Source organism: Ctenocephalides felis, unplaced genomic scaffold (assembly GCF_003426905.1).
Source record: "Ctenocephalides felis isolate EL2017-DRISC unplaced genomic scaffold, ASM342690v1 CF-g0.4_SCAFFOLD_00845, whole genome shotgun sequence".
NCBI classification, from domain to species: Eukaryota; Metazoa; Arthropoda; class Insecta; order Siphonaptera; family Pulicidae; genus Ctenocephalides; species Ctenocephalides felis.
Window position 1 is genome coordinate 73,415,917 of NW_020536999.1, and position 19,871 is coordinate 73,435,787.

The window sequence follows — 19,871 nt, forward strand, 5'->3', positions numbered from 1 at the left end:
GCGGCTTTTGATATATGAAGCAAAAAGTGCAATAAATGGAAGTTTTTAAGAAAACGGATCAACAGATTTGAATGATCCAAAAAATATTAGATTCGTAATGATGAGTTAAAGTGGTGATTAGATTTTGGCAAAGGCAGGTTCAGCCGTTCCAAAGATACAGAGCTAAATGTGCAAAAAATGGCAATTTTTGAGTGAACTAAGTATCCGATATGAAAGACTTTCTGCTTGTGTTGACGAAACGATTGCTTTTGGGAATAGATTTTTTTAATTTTTTTTTTAATTTTCAAAAAAAAATGTTTATGAATATCAAAAAAATAATTCGGATTTTAATTCTAATTCTAACTACAGTTCTGAACATCACTCATATATGATACTTCAAATAATTATAATAATCTATTTGAAAACATTTAATATTCCTCGAATATATCATTAAGGTACTGGAAGTTCCAGCAAGTTGCCTTAAGGCACGATGCCATACACCACTAGTTAAGCCGAAAATCAAAAATGGAAATTTTTTATATCTTCACGTTTTATTGTTTCTGAACATTTTGGCATACCTTAGAAAAAATTGATGTGTGTGCTGATTAATTTTTGGCCAAGGCAAGTCCAGCCGTTACGGAGAGACGGAGCAAAGAGGGTAGAAAATAGAAATCGAGTTTTTGAGAGAACGGGGTATGCGATTTCAATGATCAAAAAACATTCAATTTGTAATGATTAGGAAAAGAGGTGATTAGATTTTAGCTATGACAAGTCCACCCATTTCAAAGATACAAAGCTAAATGTACAAAAAATGGCAGTTTTTGAGAGAACTAAGCGTCCGATTTGCATGATTCAAAAAACTTTGTGCTTGTTTTAACAAAATAATTGCTTTTGGAAAAAATCTTTCTTTTGTTTCAAAAATTTTTTTTCAAAATTTTTTTTTCAAAAAAATATTTTTTTGTATATCAAAAATAATTCAGATTTCAATTTTAATTCTAGCTAAAGTTCTTAAGCTGACTTATAAACTTTAAATAAAAATTTTAACTCTTTCCACTCGCTAATTACGAGAATCATATTAGTTTTGCCGAAATACAGACCTAAATGTGCAAAAAATGACAGTTTTTGGGAGAACTATAAGCATTCGATTTGAATGATTTCAAAATATTTAATTACATTTTTTTTTCATTTCTTTATATATGTCTAAAAAATACAGATTTTAATTTTGATTCTGGTTAAAGTTCTGAAGCTCACTTATACTTTAAAATAAATAATCTTAACTTCAGTTTATATAATTCTTATAAATATTAGAAGATTCTACAGTATTTATAAAAACCTATTTGAAAACATTGAATGTTCCTCGGACATTTCGTTACGGTACGGGAAGTTCTAGTAATTGGCCTTAAGGCACGATGGCATACATCAGTAATTTTCGCCTGCAAGATTTTACCCAAAAAGTTGGTCGTTTTTGGCCTGCCAAAATTCGATTTTCGGTCAAATCCAAAAAGCGATAAGTCATGTAAAAGAAATTCGATAGTGATCGGATCATTTGTTTTTGAGTAATCACTGCAGCAAATTCCAAAAATGCTGTTTCAAGAAAAACGCGTTTAAAGATAAAATGATCGTTTTCACTGTTATAAGTGGTTTAAAATCACACTTACAGCTAATCTGCTATTCCAGGGCCTTTCTCGAAAAGGGTTAGTTCGGCTGAAGAAGCTGTTCTTCGAGATGATCGACCTTCTTCTGAAGCAGCCCTTTGGCGATGATCAGCGATTCGTATTCTCGTGTCGTCCTTAAGAGCCGCAAAATCTCTTTTGCAGTTCCAACTATCACTTCCATTACATTGAATATCTTCAAAATTGACGAATAACGGTCATTAAATATCGTTATTGTTGCAGTTGCAAAATTATTTGACAATTCAATAGTTTTGAAGCCATTATGAAGATGCTTGGTTGAAAAGTGCCAAAGTAAACCGTTGTAGCTTTCATTGTTGTTTTGAGTATTGTTACCTTTACATCTATCAAGCAATTCATATCGAGCCAAGTCTTCATAAATAGATTTTATAGCTTCTTGTACTTCTGGATCCCGTGGGAGGTAATCGTGTTTAAATATACTAGCGATTCCTTCAGCTTCCGCGCGGCGATAAGCGCACCAACTTTCAGCGCCTCCTGGACAATTTTTATGATTTGGGTTTTTGTCAGTTTTAATTAATTAAATCAAAACATAAAGCCAGTTTAAACCTCAACCGGGGTTTGAACCCGAAACCTTTCGCACCCAAAGCGAGAATCATACGCCTATGTCATTGAGCCGGTTTCAATTACATTGAAACCTTAAAGTCAGTTTAAGCAGCATGAAGTAACTAGGCTGAAAGCGAGAATCATACGCCTAGACCATTGAGCCACAGATTCTATAGATAACATTTGAAAAAACTCTTACACAATTTTAATGTAAAATGCATTGAAAGCTAAAATTCAGATCAAGTATTAGGGAAAATTGGGGTCAACGATGACTGGAACCCGGTACCCCTCGCACCCAAGCAAAAATCATACACCTAGTCCATTAGCGCAGTGAGTCTTCAGTAAGCATTTGAAAAAATTTAAACACAATCAATTACATTAAACCTTTAAAGCCAGTTTAAACACCAGGCTAACCGGACTCAACCGGGGTTTGAACCCTCTTGCACCCAAAGCGAGAATCATACGCCTTGATCACTGAGCCAGTGAGAATTCAGTTGAAACCCTAAAGTCAGCTAAAGCACCAGATTAACTAGGCTTTACCGGAATTTGAACCCGACACTTCTCGCACCCAAGGCGAGAGTCATACGCCTAAACGATTGAACCACTGATTCCACATATAGCACTTGAAAAAAACTCTAACACAGTTTTATTATAAAATACATTAAAAGCTAAAATTCAGGTCAAGTATAAGAGAAAATTGGGCTCAACCGTGATTGGTACCCGGGACCTCTAGTACCCAAAGCGAGAATCATACGCCTAGACCATTAGGCCGGTGACTCTACAGTTACCATTTGAAAAAACTAAAACACAATCAATTACATTGAAACCTTAAAGCTAGATAAACACCAGACTAACCGGGCTCAACCGGAGTTTGAACCCAAAAACCTCTCTCTCACCCAAAGCTTCAATCATACGCTTTGATCACTGAGCTGGTGACTCTTCGGTTACCATTTGAAAACACTGAACTACAATCAATTACATTAACTGAAACTATAAATTTTCTTAGTTTTTACTACTTTAAAACTGAATTGGCATAGTCCAATTGTGCAATTGTAATATGGGAACACTCGTGATGCACACATTTTTTAATGTCAATCATTATGCATATTTGTATAATAATAAATTATAAATTTAAAATAGCATTAAAAATCTTTGTAATATTTGAAAAAAATAATGAAATTAATGTCATTTAGGACTTGAACCTTTATTAGGAGAATAAAGTAAATGCTAATTAGTAAATTCCGTAATATTCCTTCACACAGTGGACAGATGAAGGATTTGAAAATCTCATCAGTCAACGAAATGATCAAGATTAGAAGTTCATCTTTCAACAATAAATTAATCCAGCATACAAATCCTATTATTCAAGCGATTTACAGACCGTTAAGAAGATTGAACAAGAAATGGCCTTCCGATCTACCAAACACCTAGCCTAATGTCTGTACGCGCCCTGACGTAGTACGCGACATACATCATCACGTCATAGTTCATTTATGTTATTATTTTTGTATTACTGTTTTAATTTAATTTTTATTTCAACTCATTTTATATTCAATTTATTGCATTTTTTGTATTTTTGTTTTTTTTTGCTCATATCAATTTTGTAAATAAGACATTAAAGTCTTGATTAACAAAAATAAATTGTAAAAAAAAAATTAACACTAGCAATGAATAAACTGCATAGATGTCTATTATGAAGTATATCTGTATACAAATGACACACGTCTACACAAACTAGTTATGTTTGATCTCTTGTTTAGACTAATAAATCTGACTATCAATTTATTCTTTATTATTCATATAAAAATATGCTACTTTGTAATACTTAACAGCCATCATAAACGAAAAACATGTAGACTTCTCTTAAACTTCCCAAAGTTTCTGACGGGATAAAGTATTCTATATATTTACTATATTAAATACAAACAACTTCAATAAACTTACGTGTCTTACACGGCACAAATTTTTCATTTGCTTTATTATTTGCACTCTAATTATTTATGACGGACGAAATATTCTTCTGATCCAGACATTCTTTATTAACTCAAGATTTGTGAACATAAATACAATCAATTACAATAAAAACTAAAATTCATGTGAAATATCCGCTTTACTGGGCTCAACCCGGAACTTCTCGCATCCAAAGCGAGAATCATACGTCTAGACTAGACCTTTGAGCGGGCAACTGTACACCTAGTATTTGAAAAAATGTGAAACACAATCAATTACATTAAAACTTCAAAGTCAGTTTAAACACCAGACTAACTGAGCTCAACCGGAATTTGGACCCGTGACCTTTCGCACCCAGAGCGAAAATCATACCCCTTGACCATTGCACCGCCGGTTTGAAAGAACTATAATACAATTTTAATGTAAATTGCTTTAAAAAAAGTAAAGCTCAGGTCAAATAACCTGTTAATTTGGCTCAACCGGAGTTTCAGGAATAACCGAAAATGAAAAGACGGACGAGCTGGCCAAGGAGGGATGTTATTTGGGAACCGAAATAAGCAGCCTTCTATCAGCAGATATCAACAAAATAGTCATGAAAGAAAAGGGAAAATATATCGGGAAACAAATTCAGATATTCATTCGAAACCGTGGTTTCAAAACATAACTGAAAACCGCATGCACATCACTACCGTCATAAGAATGCGAATTGGTCACACAAAAAATAGAGCATTTCGGCTACGAGATGGACTATCGAGTTTCGAAGAGTGCGACTGCGAAGAGGGAGGGCCTGAAAATACGGATCACATTGTTTTTCGATGCAAGAAATATAAAACAAAGAGAAAAGCGCTTTACCAACGCCTAGAACAAAAAAATATAGTTTTTCCAACGAATACGACAATAATATTAGCTATGAAAAACATGAGTATATATAAAGATGTAACCAAATATTTATTTGAGTGCCAAAAATATTTATAGACAACTAAGTTAATTTATCAATTTAATTAAGCTAGTTATTTAATCCAATTAAAATTATTAAAATTAGAATTTACTATTATTTTAATCACTATTGAAAATGTAAGAATAGATTAAGTTAGTTATTCTATTAGTTAGTTATAAGGGATGACTGTATATTATTAAATAGAAGTCAATAAAACTTATAAAAAAAAACAAAAAAGACCCTGGAGCTCGCGTACCCAAAGCGAAAATCATACCCCTTGATCATTATCCATTGGGTCTACATTCAGCATTTGAAGAAACTGCAACACAATTTTAATGTAAGTTACATTAAAGCTAAATACATGTCAAATATCCGCTTTTACTGTGCTCAACCGAAATTGAACCCGAAAATGAAACACAATCAATTACATTAAAACTTCAAAGTCAGTTTAAACACCAGACTCACTGGGCTCAGCCGGGAATTGAACCCGAAACCTTCGGCACCCAAAGCGAAAATCATACCCCCAGACCATTGAGCCGGTGGACTTGTATTTATTATTTAAAAAAAAAAACCTTAAAGTCAGTTTAAACAACGGACAAACTTGGGTCTACCACGATTTGATCCCGGGACCTGTCGCACTAATCATACCCCTAGACAACCGAGCCGTTGGCTCTGCAGTGGCCTCATTGACCCAGTATTTGAAAAAATTGTAACACAATTTTAATGTAAGTTACATTAAAGCTAAAATGCAGGTCAAATATCCGCTATTTACTGGGCTCAACCGGAATTTGAACCCGGAACTGAAATACAATCAATCACATTAACAGTGGCGGATCCAGGGGGGTCACGGGGGTCATGACCCCCCCTGAGCCTGTTTTAGGACTTAGATAAAACACTAATTCAACAACAAAATTACTTCATAATGATTTTATTTATGTATTTTATTACCAAACACATTTTATAACTTGAATATTAAACTGATTGTAGACGAATGACGGAGTCAAAAACCCTAAAATTTAAGGATTTTCTAATCGTATTGCGAATATATGTTTTATTACAGTTCAGGAACAAAATTTCATTCAAAAATCAAAAAATTAAACTGATTGTGAGTGGTCCTTATGCATGAACTTTCAGTAATCCTAACATCTGTAAATAGACGATTAATCAATATATAAACTAGTGGGGTGTATGGCATCGTGCCTTAAGGCAAATTGCTGGAACTTCCCGTACCTTAACGAAATGTTCGAGAAATATTAAATGTTTTCAAATAGATTATTATAAATATTGTAACAATGTCTGATAAGAATTATTTAAACTGAATTGCAAAGTTAAAACTATTTATTTGAAGTATATAAGTTTTAAACTTTAGTCAGAATCAATATTTTTTTTTTATTTATTTATTTTGGCTGATTTACATCATTTTGCCATTACAATTATCTATACAGTTGTAGCAGTTCTATACAATACATTAGTACTTATATAATAATAATTATGCTATAAATTAATTTTGCTATTACTTATAAAATTATATAAATATTTATATATCCTTATGTCATTACTTGATATAAGTATTTATTGTACATTGATGGGAAAAATAATCTTTACGTTTTGTAAATTCTTGAATAATTTTGATCTTTCTTGCTGATAAAAATTACATTCCCAAGATAAATGATCGAGTGTTTCTAGGCTTCCACAGTCACACTTTGGATCCTGTAAGATACCAATTCTCTTCAGATGCGATTTGCAGTAGGATTGTCCGAGTCTCAATCTGCAGATTACTGTAATAAAATTTCGACTTTCTTCTATGTTTTTAAACCATGTGTTTGGTGAAACAATCTCTCTCGTCAGTGCATATGTGAATCCTTTTGCCTTTGTAGTTTCTGAGTGAGACTTCTGCCATAGTTCCAAACCTTGTTGTTTTATTAAATGTTTTAAATCTAGCGCAGAAGTTTTTGAAAATTGATCGCCGCTCGTGCATGCTTCTTTAGCTAGATTGTCTGCCATCTCATTGCCTTTTATATTAGAATGACCCTTTATCCAAAGCAGAATCATGGATTTATCATCAGTATTGATTTTCTTTATGATTTCTATAATTTTGTATATTATTATATTTGAATGTTTATTGGCGTGTTTTATGGCTGTTAGACTTGATTTGCTGTCACTTAGTATCAAAGATTTGTTAATATTATTGTCATTCACATATTTTACGGCAGTGTATATCGCTATAAGTTCCGCCGAAAATATGGATGTATAGTCTGGATGTCTTACTTTATTACTGTAATGGATTCTTGGGATATGTATGGCACATCCGGTTCCCTCTAATGTTTTAGAGCCATCAGTATATATTTGCAAATAATCCGGCCAATTTGAGTTGATATGAAGTTCTAATTCACGGATATATATGTCCGTGTTTGCTATATTTGTGCTCTTATCTATATCGATGTATGGTTTAATGTAATCGTTTAGCGGTGGGTAGATGTAATATGGAGTTTTATCATTGATTATGATGTTCTCTTCGTGAGGTTTAATTGTATAAAAACTATTTATTAGTGATGGAACTGGTTTGTTTGTCCAGTAGCGTGTGGAGTAATGTAATCTTGCTAGTTTTTCTAACTGTTTGGGTAATAATTTACATGATCCATTAAGTTTTTTCATCAAGAATCTGTTTGCTAGAATCTCTCTTCTTATGCTCAGAGGAGGTTCTCCTGCTTCTGTTAATAACTCATTTGTCGATGTTGATCTAAATGCCCCTATGCATGTTCTTATTGCGGAATATTGAATTTTATCAAGTTTATTTTGTTCAGTTTTTGACGTTGTTCCATATATAAAGCATCCGTAATCTATTTGAGTTCTAATCAAATTTCTGTACAGTAAAAGGCATGTCTCTGGGTGTGCTTCCCATCTAGTATTTGCTATTTTACGAAGTATATTGATGCCTGTTTCGCATTTTCTTGATAATTCTTGTATATGCTTTTTAAATGTCATTTTGGCGTCAAAGGTTATGCCTAGTATTTTCACGTTGTCTTTTATTATAACATCTTGAGTTCCAACCCTTATGTGACCTATGTTCTGGGAGAGTCTGTGTCTAGTGAAAATCGTTGCTGAGCTTTTGATTGGTGATATATTTAAATTATTGCTTGATAACCATTTTATGTTTTCTTTAATAGCATAGTTCATTTGCGTTATACATGATTCTATTGACGCCGTCAATTTGACGGTCTTGATATGTATAAACAAATGTCGTCGGCATATTGTAATTTTTTAACACTTGTATCAGGTATCTTATGGCAATCCGCAGTATATATGTTGAATAATGTAGGGCTTAAAATGGAACCTTGTATGATCCCGTTGTATGCTGATCTAGGGCCGATCCTATCTCCATTAGTTCGTAGATAAATATATCTTGGTGATATCAACTCCAATATTATTTTAATTATACTCTCTGGGATATTTATATTCCGTAGTTTTTTCTGTAGAATATTATGGTCTACGTTTTCATAGGCTTTGTCAATATCTATTGACAGTAGCAACATATATTCATTGTTTGACCTCGATATATTTATGTCGGTGGTAAGGGTACTCAATAAATCTATTGTTCCTCTTCCGCTTCTAAAACCAAATACGGTATCATGGAGTATGTTCTTGTTTTCAATGTACCATTCCAGTCTTTCTTTTATCATTCGTTCGAAAATCTTTGCTACGCGTGATATTAGTGATATTGGTCTATAAGAGTCTATAGATTGTGGGTTTCTATTAGGTTTAATTATTGGTACTACAATTATTTCTTTCCATTTTTCAGGAATCCAGTGGTGTGTGATCATATTATTAAATACATTTAAAAGTTCCAATTTAAAATTAGTTGGACTATTATTGATCATATTATATGAAATATTATCCTTACCTGGAGCGGTGTTCTTTCTGTTTTTTAGAGCTCTTCTCAATTCATTATATTTGAAAGGTGACATCAATTCTGTTTCTTCATTATTATTCTTACTAAATATATCTTGTTTGTTACAGACATAATCTGGTGCTATATTTTGTAATATTTGATGTCCACATTCTTCCATAAAATTTGGATTTGTGTTCCTATTTGTGTTTTTGTTGTTGAATATTTTGATTTTCCTCCAAATTGTAGCCGGATTTGTGTTTTTGTTAATTGAACTTGTGTATTCCGCCCATTTTTGTATTTTCTTGTTCTTTAAAAATCTCTTGGTTTGTGCATTTATTTTTTGGTATAGGATAAAATTATCATAATTATATTTTCTGCGCATTTGTTTAAATGCGTTTTTTTTTTGCGTTTACCATAATATCACATTCTTGATCCCACCATGTTGCTGGTTTGAAGGTTGAGCTAATTATCAATTTGCATTTCTTTATGTTTTTCTCTGCAGCGTGATCTATACAATTCATTAGAAATTCATATTTTTGTTTTCCTGTATTAGGTATGTAGGAGTTTTGGAGAGTTTTTGAAATTTCTTCGCCATATCCTTTCCAATTGACCTGATTGGTATTCCATTTTTTTGTAGGAAAGATTTTGATGTTTGAAATTGCATTTGTGTAAATATGTATTATAATTGGTAAGTGGTCAGATCCAAGAGATTCTTCGAGTATTTCCCATCTGATATAATCTGTGAGATTGCTGAAGCATAAAGATAAATCTATATTCGTCGCTTTTTTGTTTCTTGTCTCGATTGCTGTGGGTTTGCCGTTGTTGAGAATTATTAATGAATGATCTTCTATGATTTCTTGTAATTTTATTCCTGATGTGTTGTTCGCCATACTTCCCCATGCAAAGTGATGGCTGTTGAAATCTCCAACGATCAATGTTTTTAAATGGATCCCTTCTATAGTTTTCCTCACGTCAGTAAAATCTATTTCTTCTCTATTTGAGCAATAAATGGAAAAGGTTATATTTGTTTTAATTGTTACCGCACATATTTGTATATTCTTATTGTTGTTTATTGTTTCATATTCATCACAATCTATGTTGTTTTTGACGATGATGGCTGCTCCGCCGTATCCATCTTCTCTATCTTTCCGAAAAATCTTATACCCCTTGATTTTGTATACTGCATTAGGACTGAACCATGTTTCGGAAAGGGCCGCTATCGAAATCTGATTATTGTATAAGAAATGTTCTATACTTTCTTTATTTGCTTTCAATGATCTGCAGTTTAATTGTAGTATTTTTAAATTCATTTTGGCTTAATTATATTGTGTATATTGTTTCTATTATTTTATTGAACTTCCTGTAGTTCTCTTATTTTTTCCAATTTACTTATCACAATACTCAGTAATCTATTTATGGAAGAATCGTCAGATCTATTTATTATCTTAATTTGTGTAACTAACTGCTTAAGAATTTCGAGTGGATCATTTTCTTCTTTTCTTGATTCATTTCCTTCTTGATCCGTATCATCTTCCGACGTTTTAATCGGCCTTTTTCTACTAATTATTTCTCTATTACTTACCCTTTTAATATTCGACTCTTTATTTATATTATTATACTTAGATACTTTAGACGTACCTTGACCTCCTACCCTTGTTACATTTTTGACATGTGACCTTTTTGGTTTTCTAATCCATACTATGTCTTCTTCTTCTGTATCCTTTTCTTCTTCTATTAATTTTGATAATTCGTTATATTTATTTTTATCACAGTAACTTTTATCTAGTTCGTATTCATCCCTCCTTTTTTCTTTTATCGTCGGAAAATCTTTTTCCTTATCTATAGTGTAAGGGTTAAATTTAACAACTCTTGAATATTTGTCATTTCGCAAAATATTCCTCGCCTCATGAAAAGCTATATTATGTGTCCCCATCAATTCATAAATACTTTTATGCCTTTTGAATTCCGGGCATTCAGTACTATTTGCAACGTGTTCCCCGGAGCATAAACAGCATGTTAATTTCAGTACAGGCTTCTATTCCATGTTGTTCTGAACATTTCGGACATCTATTTTTACTTTTACATTGTTCTTTTATATGACCAAAGAACCAACAATTATGACACTGCACTACTTTTTTAATGTATGGACTAACCCTACATTTTACTGAATATATTGAAATTTTCTCCGGCAATTTGGAGCCCCTGAATGTTAATTTCACACATTGCGATTTATAATTGATGTTATTACCTCTTTTTGACTTTAAACATTTTACTTCCACCACTGGATAATCAGATTTTATAACATCCATTATTTCGTCTTCCGATAAATTAATATCAACGTCAAATATTATCCCCTGTCTTACTACTAGATATTTAGGAATGTAGGTCCTGAGATTATTCATCTTGAAAAATTCATCTTCCAGTAAACTATTGGCTATTTCTGCATTTTTAATTACTAGTTTTATTTTGTTTTTTCCAATTTGTACAATTTCTGATAATTCTGTCTTCAATTTTGGAACTGATTTATATAACATCCTTCCAATTGCCATGTGATGTAACCTTTCAATATTTTTATTTATTGATTCCACATATATATGATATGGTCCTTTATCGTATTCTTCAAATCGTATTTTATTGTTTCGAGCATAGTTACTAGACTTTACTTCATTCATCTCAACCATTTCTTTACTAACCATGTTATTGTTAATAGAATTTGATTCATTCTGATTAACATTTTCTTCATTATTCGCATTAGGTACACTATCAGCTTCTTCCCTTACTTTATCATTACTACTGCGTTGAATAGCCTTTACATTTTTATTTATTGTATCATTACTTTTCTGAACTTTAACTTTTGAATTGACTCCACTTTCTAATCTTTTGACTTTGTTATTTTTTGCACTAGTCACATTTTTATTGAATTTCATTGTCCTGTTAATTTTATTTTCTTTATTACTATTTACATAATTAGAATTCCTTAGCTTTGTTTCTTTTTATTAACTTTTGTGGGATTAGTTTTATTAATTCCATTCTTGTTTTTATTAGATTTACTGTCTAAATTGTGAATACTTTCACAACTACTTAAATCTATTTCTTGATCATCTATACTATAATCCATACTACTTTCATTGTTAAAATCTTCAAGGTCATTTAGCACGTGCATTGCACCTGCAATGGTTGCGCCTAAATCTGAATGTTGTGTAATGCCTTTATCAGGCGGCCGTCCGCCCTCTGGCCCGTACGGGCCCGACTCCATTGTTTGTTTATCAGCTCACTATCAAAACACAACAGGTACAAGGTTTACTTTCACTAAACTTCAAAAAATATATATTTATTTCGAACGATGTGTACGCTACGAATGCTCACGCAAGACTGGAATCAATATTAAAATCTGAATTATTTTCCATATATACAAAAAAAAGTTTAGAAAAAAAAATTAAGCCAATTTTTTTTTCAAAAGCAATTATTTTGTCAAAACAAGCAGAAAGTTCTTTGAATCATTCATATCGGCCGCTCAGTTCTCTCAAAAACAGCACATTTAGCTCAGTATCTTCGAAATTGCTGGACCTGCTTTTACCAAAAACTAATCACCTCACCTCACAATCATTACAAACTCAATGTTTTTTAGATCATTCAAATCGGATACTCCGTTCTCTCAAAAACTCGATTTGTATTTTCTGCACTCTTTACTCCGTATCTCCGTAACTGCTGGACCTGTCTTTGCGAAAAACTAATCAGCACATCTCCCTATCAATAAGAATCGAATGTTTTTTGAACCATTCAAATCGATTGATCCGTGCGCCCGAAAACGTGGACGAAAAATTGCGGACATACAAAACACACACACACACATCAATTTTTTCTGAGGTTTGCCAAAGTGTTCAGAAATCATCAAAACGTCGAGAAATGCAAAAAAAATCATTTTAGATTTTCGGCCCATTACTATAATTACCCTACGGGAAGTTAATAATGAATGATTTAGAGAAGTATACCTAATCGCTGTAAACCATTTCGAAGTGGGAAACTATTGCATTTTTTTTTTCAAATATAGTACAGTAAAACTACCAATTATCCGAATTAATGGGGACCAGGACCCATTCGGATAATCAAATATTCGGATAATCGGAGTTTTTTCTTTAAATTGCCATTGGAGAGAAAAAACGTTACGTTTTGATATTGCACTATTTTTTTATTGAATTAAATGAAAGAAACATGACATTTTCTCATGTTTTAAACATAAATAAAATGTACTTAAAACGAGTTAAATATATATATATATATATATATATATATATACAAGTTTAGAGATAAAAATCATTGTTTTGTAAACATCTCCGTCAAATCAAAACAAACGATGTGCCTACACTGGCCTTGCTGGTGGAAGAATAATAGCGCACATAGACTTTTTTTGGACAATTTTTTTTCTGAAAGTGATTCGGATAATCGGCGATTCGAATGGTCGTAGTTCGGATGATTGGAGTTCGGATGATTGGAGTTCAGATAATTGAAGTTCTACTGTAGTTACTTTTAACTTCCCGAAGGAGAAGTTTATGTTTTCATCAAAAAATCCGATTTGCTAATTTTATGTTTTCTCGACGTTTCAAGCCATTCTGAATCGAATGAGACCAAATTTGGAAAAAGTATGTGTATGTATGTGTGTGTGTGTGTGTGAACAGATTTTTTGCTGAAAATCGGCATTTTCTCAAAAACGGCTGGACCGATTTCAAAAATTTAGAAGCCATTCGAATTATCGCGATGACGTTCTTTCTTTCTTCTTTCTTTGTAAATAGCAGAAAAGTGCAAAAATTTTCGTCTACGTTTTAGCCCGCAATTCTGAATCGATTTTGAAAATTCAAAAACCGTTCGAAAGATATTGATTGGGAATCGTGCTGATGAGTTGTTGGTAGAAATCGGCCTGGCCGTTTTCTTGTAATAAAGTGTTGAAAAAATTTATTGACGGTAGATACCATAGTCTCTTCTAGATCATACAAATACGGCCACACGACAACTCGTTTAGCTTTAAAAATTCGTCAAAGTTAGCAAAAATTAGTTTCGTTTTTTTGGCATTTGTCAAAATTAGACTTTTCATCGGTAATTGCTCAAAAACGTCTGAACCGATTTCAGAAATTTAAAAACCATTTGATGTGTCTAAATGAGGACTAACGTTTGTCAGTTTTGTGCGACAATCGGCCGAGCCGTTTCTTTGAAATTTGGAAAAAAGATTTAAACTTTTCGTCCACATTTAAGCACAAACTACCGATTCGATTTTAAAAAATCAAAAACTGTTCGAAAGATATTAGTTGAGAATGAAACTGATTAGTTTTAGGTGAAAATCTACCGAGCCGTTTGCTTGCATTTCGTCGTTGAAAAAAATATTTGAGCCGATTTTTATGAAACTTTTTTTGATGATATATATCATGATCTTATACAACTTATTGAAATATTAAGGCCTTACGACAAGTAGTTTAATTTTGAAAATTCATCAAAGTTTGAGATAATGAGTAATTTTTTTGACGTTTGTTAAAATTCAAAGTAGACGATTACTTAGTTTATCGATAGAGTACTTGGTCTTAATGAACATACTAAACCATTAAAATCCTACGGCAACTAGTTCAATTATAAAAAATATTGAATTTTGAAAATTTGCCTTTAGAAAATACTCCGAGTTACCGTCTTCGTTTTGTGTGTGATATTGTAAATCCACTGGGAATACCTTGAACCCCTCATAAATTAATTTATTTTTTACTGAAAGTCGATTATTAACAAATTTCGGGAAGTTCATAAAACTTGCCTAAAGGCAAAATACCAATACAAACTAGTTAAAAATGGTTTGAATATTACACATTGATGGAAAACAAACACATACGAAATACGAAGCCGAATACATACACACGGTGAATTTTTTAAAAACCAAAACCACTTGTCGCAGGCCTTATTATAGTTTAGTACGTTCATTTAGAATAGAAAATCTATCGCCATGCAAAGTTTCACTTAAATCGCCAAAAAATGTGACAATCTATTATGAAAAAGAAACGACTTGACCGATCTTCGACAGAAACTATTTATTTCCAAATGATATCAATCGAATAAAAAACGGTTAAGAATTTTTGACAAAAACATGGACGATAATTTTTGCACTTTTCTGCCAATAGTAAAGAAACGGATCGACCAATTGTCTCAAAAAACTAATCAACGCAAGCGCTTATCCAGTTTCATTTTATAGTTTTTAAATTTTACAATCGGTTAAACGAGAAAACATCGAGGAAAGGTCGAATTTTGACTCACGTTAAAGACGCAGATTATTTTTTAAAAAATACACAAACATAAGGTAAGGCTAAGTAAATTTGATCAATTATATTGTGAAAACTAAACGAAAAACATAACAACCAATAAGACACATTAAACAAAAAACCATCTGACTATGTTTTAGTACAACCTCCAGTTAATTCATCACTGTAAAAATGTGTTTTTTGCTGTTTTTAAAAAATTTGTCACTTGGTTTTTTTTTACCCCAAAGGCGCGGTAAAATCGGACAGCGAGCGGACAAACAATCCAATTTACTTTTTTTAATTTTAAAGGGATTTAACAAAATAATAGCTACATTACTCAACCAATGAAAAATATGAATTTTATAGATACATTTTTTACAGAGATAACTCTGTATTTGATATTTTGTCCAATATCTTGTCTCTTGATTTGATATTTTGTCCAAAATAGTCACCAGCAGAGTTGAAATAAAGATTTATTTAATTTATCTTTTGTAAAAATGCTTTTTTTAACGTCGTAAGAATCAGGGTGATGGCTAGTTGTACATTTTTTCCTCTACTTTCAAATATTGTTGTTAAGAAAACCTTAACTTTACTTGTTTTTGAGATATTGGTGGTGGACCTTTTTACCCATAAATCTTTAAGCCCCGCTCTATCTTATATATATATATATATATATATATATATATATTAGGTTGTCAAATATCTCCCTTCCGCTTTTTTGCTCTTGGTTTATAATACAAAAATATATATTTGTTACATACTCATTGAGAACTATAAAAACTTTTCAATTATGACCCCCCCTGACGCCGAAGCTGGATCCGCCACTGCACATTAAAACCTCAAAGATAGTTTAAACATCAAACTAACTGTGCTCCACCGGGATTTGAACCCGGGACATCTCGCACCCAAAGCGAGAATGATAGCCCTAGACCATTCAGCTGGTCCCCTTACAGTTATCATTTAAAAAAACTGAAACACAATCAATTACATGAATACCTTAAAGTCAGTTTAACAACGGACTAACTGGCATCTACCAAGATTTGATTTCGTGACCTCTCGCACCCAAAGCGAGAATCACACAACTACACCAACAACCCGGTGTAAGTACACTTAGCATTTGAAAAAATTATAGTACAGTTTTAATGTAAGTTTCTTTAAAACTAAAATTCAGGTCAAAAATCACATTAAAGTACATTAAATACTAAAATTTATGTAAAATATCCGGTTTACTGGGCTCAACCCGGATTTGAACCCGTGACCTCTCACACCCAAAGCGAGAATCATACCCCTACACCATTAACCGTGTGTACCTACAGTTAGTATTTGATAAAACTATAATACAATTATAGTGTAAGTTACTTTGAAACTAAAATTCAGGTCAAATATCCGCTCAACCGGGCACAACCGAGATTTTAACCCTGGAGCTCGCGCACCCAAAGCGAAAATTTGCAGTTAGCATTTAAAAAAACTGCAACACAATTTCAATGTAAGTTACATTTTTACTGTGTTCAACCAAAATTTGAACCTGAAATTGAAACACAATCAATTACATTAAAACCTCAAAGTCAGTTTAAACACCAGACGACTCACTAGGCTCAAATTGGGCAAAAATTCAGGTCAAATAACCGCTCAACCCGGCACAAACGGGATTTGAACCCGGGACTTCTCACACTCGCAATACCCCTAAACCATTCAGCTGGTTCCCTTACAGTTATCATTTAAAAAAACTGAAACACAATCAATTACATGAAAACCTTAAAGTCAGTTTAAACCACGGAGTAACTGTGATCTACCACGATTTGATTCCGGGACCTCTCGCACCCAAAGCGAGAAACAAAGCCCTAGACCATCGAGCCGTTGGAGCTACCCTTACCACTTAAAAAAACTGAAACTTAAATTTACGAAATTTAGCATTTGGAAAAACTGTAACATAATTTTAATGGGATTCTAACCAGGGACCTCTGCTAGACCCTTGAGCCACTGGGTCTACATTTAGCATTTGAAAAATCTGTAAAACAATTTTAATGTAAGTTACATTAAAGCAAAAATTCAGGTCAAATATCCGCTGTTTACTGGGTTCAACCGAAATTTGAACCCGGGACCCCTCGCACCCAAAACGAAATCCATACCCCTAAACCACCGAGCAGGTGCCTGTACTGTTAGCATTTAAAAAAACTAAAAAACAATCAATCACATTAAAATTACATTAAACACTACAATTTATGTAAAATATCCGCTTTTACTGGGCTCCACCCGGATTTCAACTCGTGACCTCTCGCATCCAAAGCGAGAATCATACCCCTACACCAATAACCGGGTGTAAATAAAGTTAGCATTTGAAAAAACTATTATACAAATTTAATGTAAGTTTCTTTAAAATTAAAATTCAGGCCAAAAATCACATTGAAGTACATTATATACTAAAATTTATGTAAAATAACCGCTTTACTGGGCTCAACCCGGGTTTGAACCTCAGACCTCTCGCACCCAAACCGAGAATCATATCCCACAACCATTGAGCCGGTCTACCTACAATTAGTATTTGAAAAAACTATAATACAATTTTAGTGTAAATTACTTTAAAACTAAAATTCAGGTCAAATATCCGCTCAACCGGGCACAACCGGGATTTTAACCCGGGACCTCTCGCACCCAAAGCGAGAATCATACCTCTAGACCAGTGATTCCCCAAGTGGTCCACATGGACCTTCAGGGGTCCATGGTAACTTTCAAGGGGTCCACGGTGGCAAAAACAAAATTTGGGAGTCCACGAAATAAAAATGGGGGTCCACGGCAGTAGATTACAATAGACCATGTTAAAATCTATTTATTTACGTTAAACGATAATATAATATATTTATTTACAATAAATCTTTTAATATAGTTGGCAATATTTAGGAATGATTCAAAAGGTAAAGAAAATATTACATATTTATATAAAGTGTGTAAGTTGTAGCCTGTAGACATTCGAGTTGTGGTTAAACTATATGCTCAGTGCCGGCTTTAGGGTAGGGCGAGGTGGGCGACCGCCCTGGGCGCCGGCAAAAAGGGGCGCTGCAGGCGCCCCCCGGCTGATGCTCATAGTTCGAGGTCTGCTTAGTCGTCTCGTAAATTAAGCGTTTTTTTTGTCTATTGTCAAAACACATTGTCCTTTTAACGTTTTGGTAAAAAAAAAGCTAGCGTTATTGTAGCGAAGCGTAACAAACTCAGCTCATTCGCATGGGATAGCGAACTTGGCCACTTGGCCAGTCACTCGAAATGGCAAAATCATTGATCACATAATTACTAGTGGCCCAGTGCAAACTCGCATTGATAATTATCCGAAGAATGATGCAGGCCGACATTTCTCTAATTCTCATTTCACAAAAATTCTTACAAACAATGAAACAATTCAGCGCCGTTGGTTAATTTACTCCGTTTCTAAGGATCGAGTTTATTGTTTTTGTTGTAGACTATTTGATAGTAGCTCAACGTCGAACTTAGTAACTGGAAATACTTGTCTGAAATATTAAAAAATCAGAAAATAGCACTTTTCATAAGAAGTTTTACTTTTTCATGGATTGAAGCTGAACTACGATTAAAAATAGAAAAAACGATGGAATAATGTTTTGTCTAGATTGATGCATATCACACTTTATTTAGCCGAAAACAATATGGCGTTCAGAGGCACTTCTGACAAACTATATACGCCAAATAACGGAAAGTTCTTAGGCTTTGTACAATACGCCAAATTTCATCTAGTCATGCAGGAGCACTTGCGATTAGCTATGAAGGGTGATATTTCAGACCACTCAGCTTCTGTTCATCGATGGAAAATTCTACCGATCACTTGGGACTATATACTATAAAAAAGTACAGTGACACTCGTTGGGAAGCAAGAATAAGTAGTGTTACAGTAGTCCGTTATCAAATTAGTACTATCCTGATGCTTTGATTACTTTGGCTCTTGAAACTCAGAAAAACTGATGTTCAAATGTCTCATGAAGCTACTACTCTAGCCGAACAACTAAAAGATTTCAGCTTCATAGTTTCATTGGTTGTTTGGTATGACATACTTCATCAAATAAATGGTTGTAAGTAAATCTCCACAGTCAACAGATATGGATCTTGGTAAATGTACACAAATGTTGAAAAATGCGCAATTTTTTGGAAGACTACAGAAATACGGGCTTTAAAAGCGCTATTTTAACTGCGAAGGAGTTGGCTGAAGAACTAGAAATTGAGCGTCAAGCTGGTGAAATTGCACGCGATGACCCTATAATTCTCAGAAAAAAAAATTTGAGGTTGAATTTTTCAACTGTCTTTTGGACAACATTAATTTCAATCAATGAAGGTTCGAAACAGTTAAATGAGTACTCGGAATATTGGTCTTTTTGTACAATATAAACAGATTCCAGAAAACGCGACCTTCTCAAGCCTTGTAGTGATCTCCAATTAAAATTAACTGTATACTCTAAATCAGACATAGATGGTTGTAGTTATGTGATGAACTTATAAGTCTGGCATCCCACCTGATAAAAATGTGGTTACTCCATTTTTGTTAAAATTTTATCACGATTTAACTTACAAGAACGGTATCCCCAATGTATGGATATCATTGCGAATTTTATTAA

At 33.1% G+C, this 19,871-nt stretch overlaps 1 pseudogene; it reads right to left on the reverse strand.

The window, feature by feature from the left end:
* Positions 1-1,639: 1,639 nt before the first annotated feature.
* LOC113388604 lies at positions 1,640-8,085 on the reverse strand (annotated as a pseudogene).
* Positions 8,086-19,871: the final 11,786 nt, after the last annotated feature.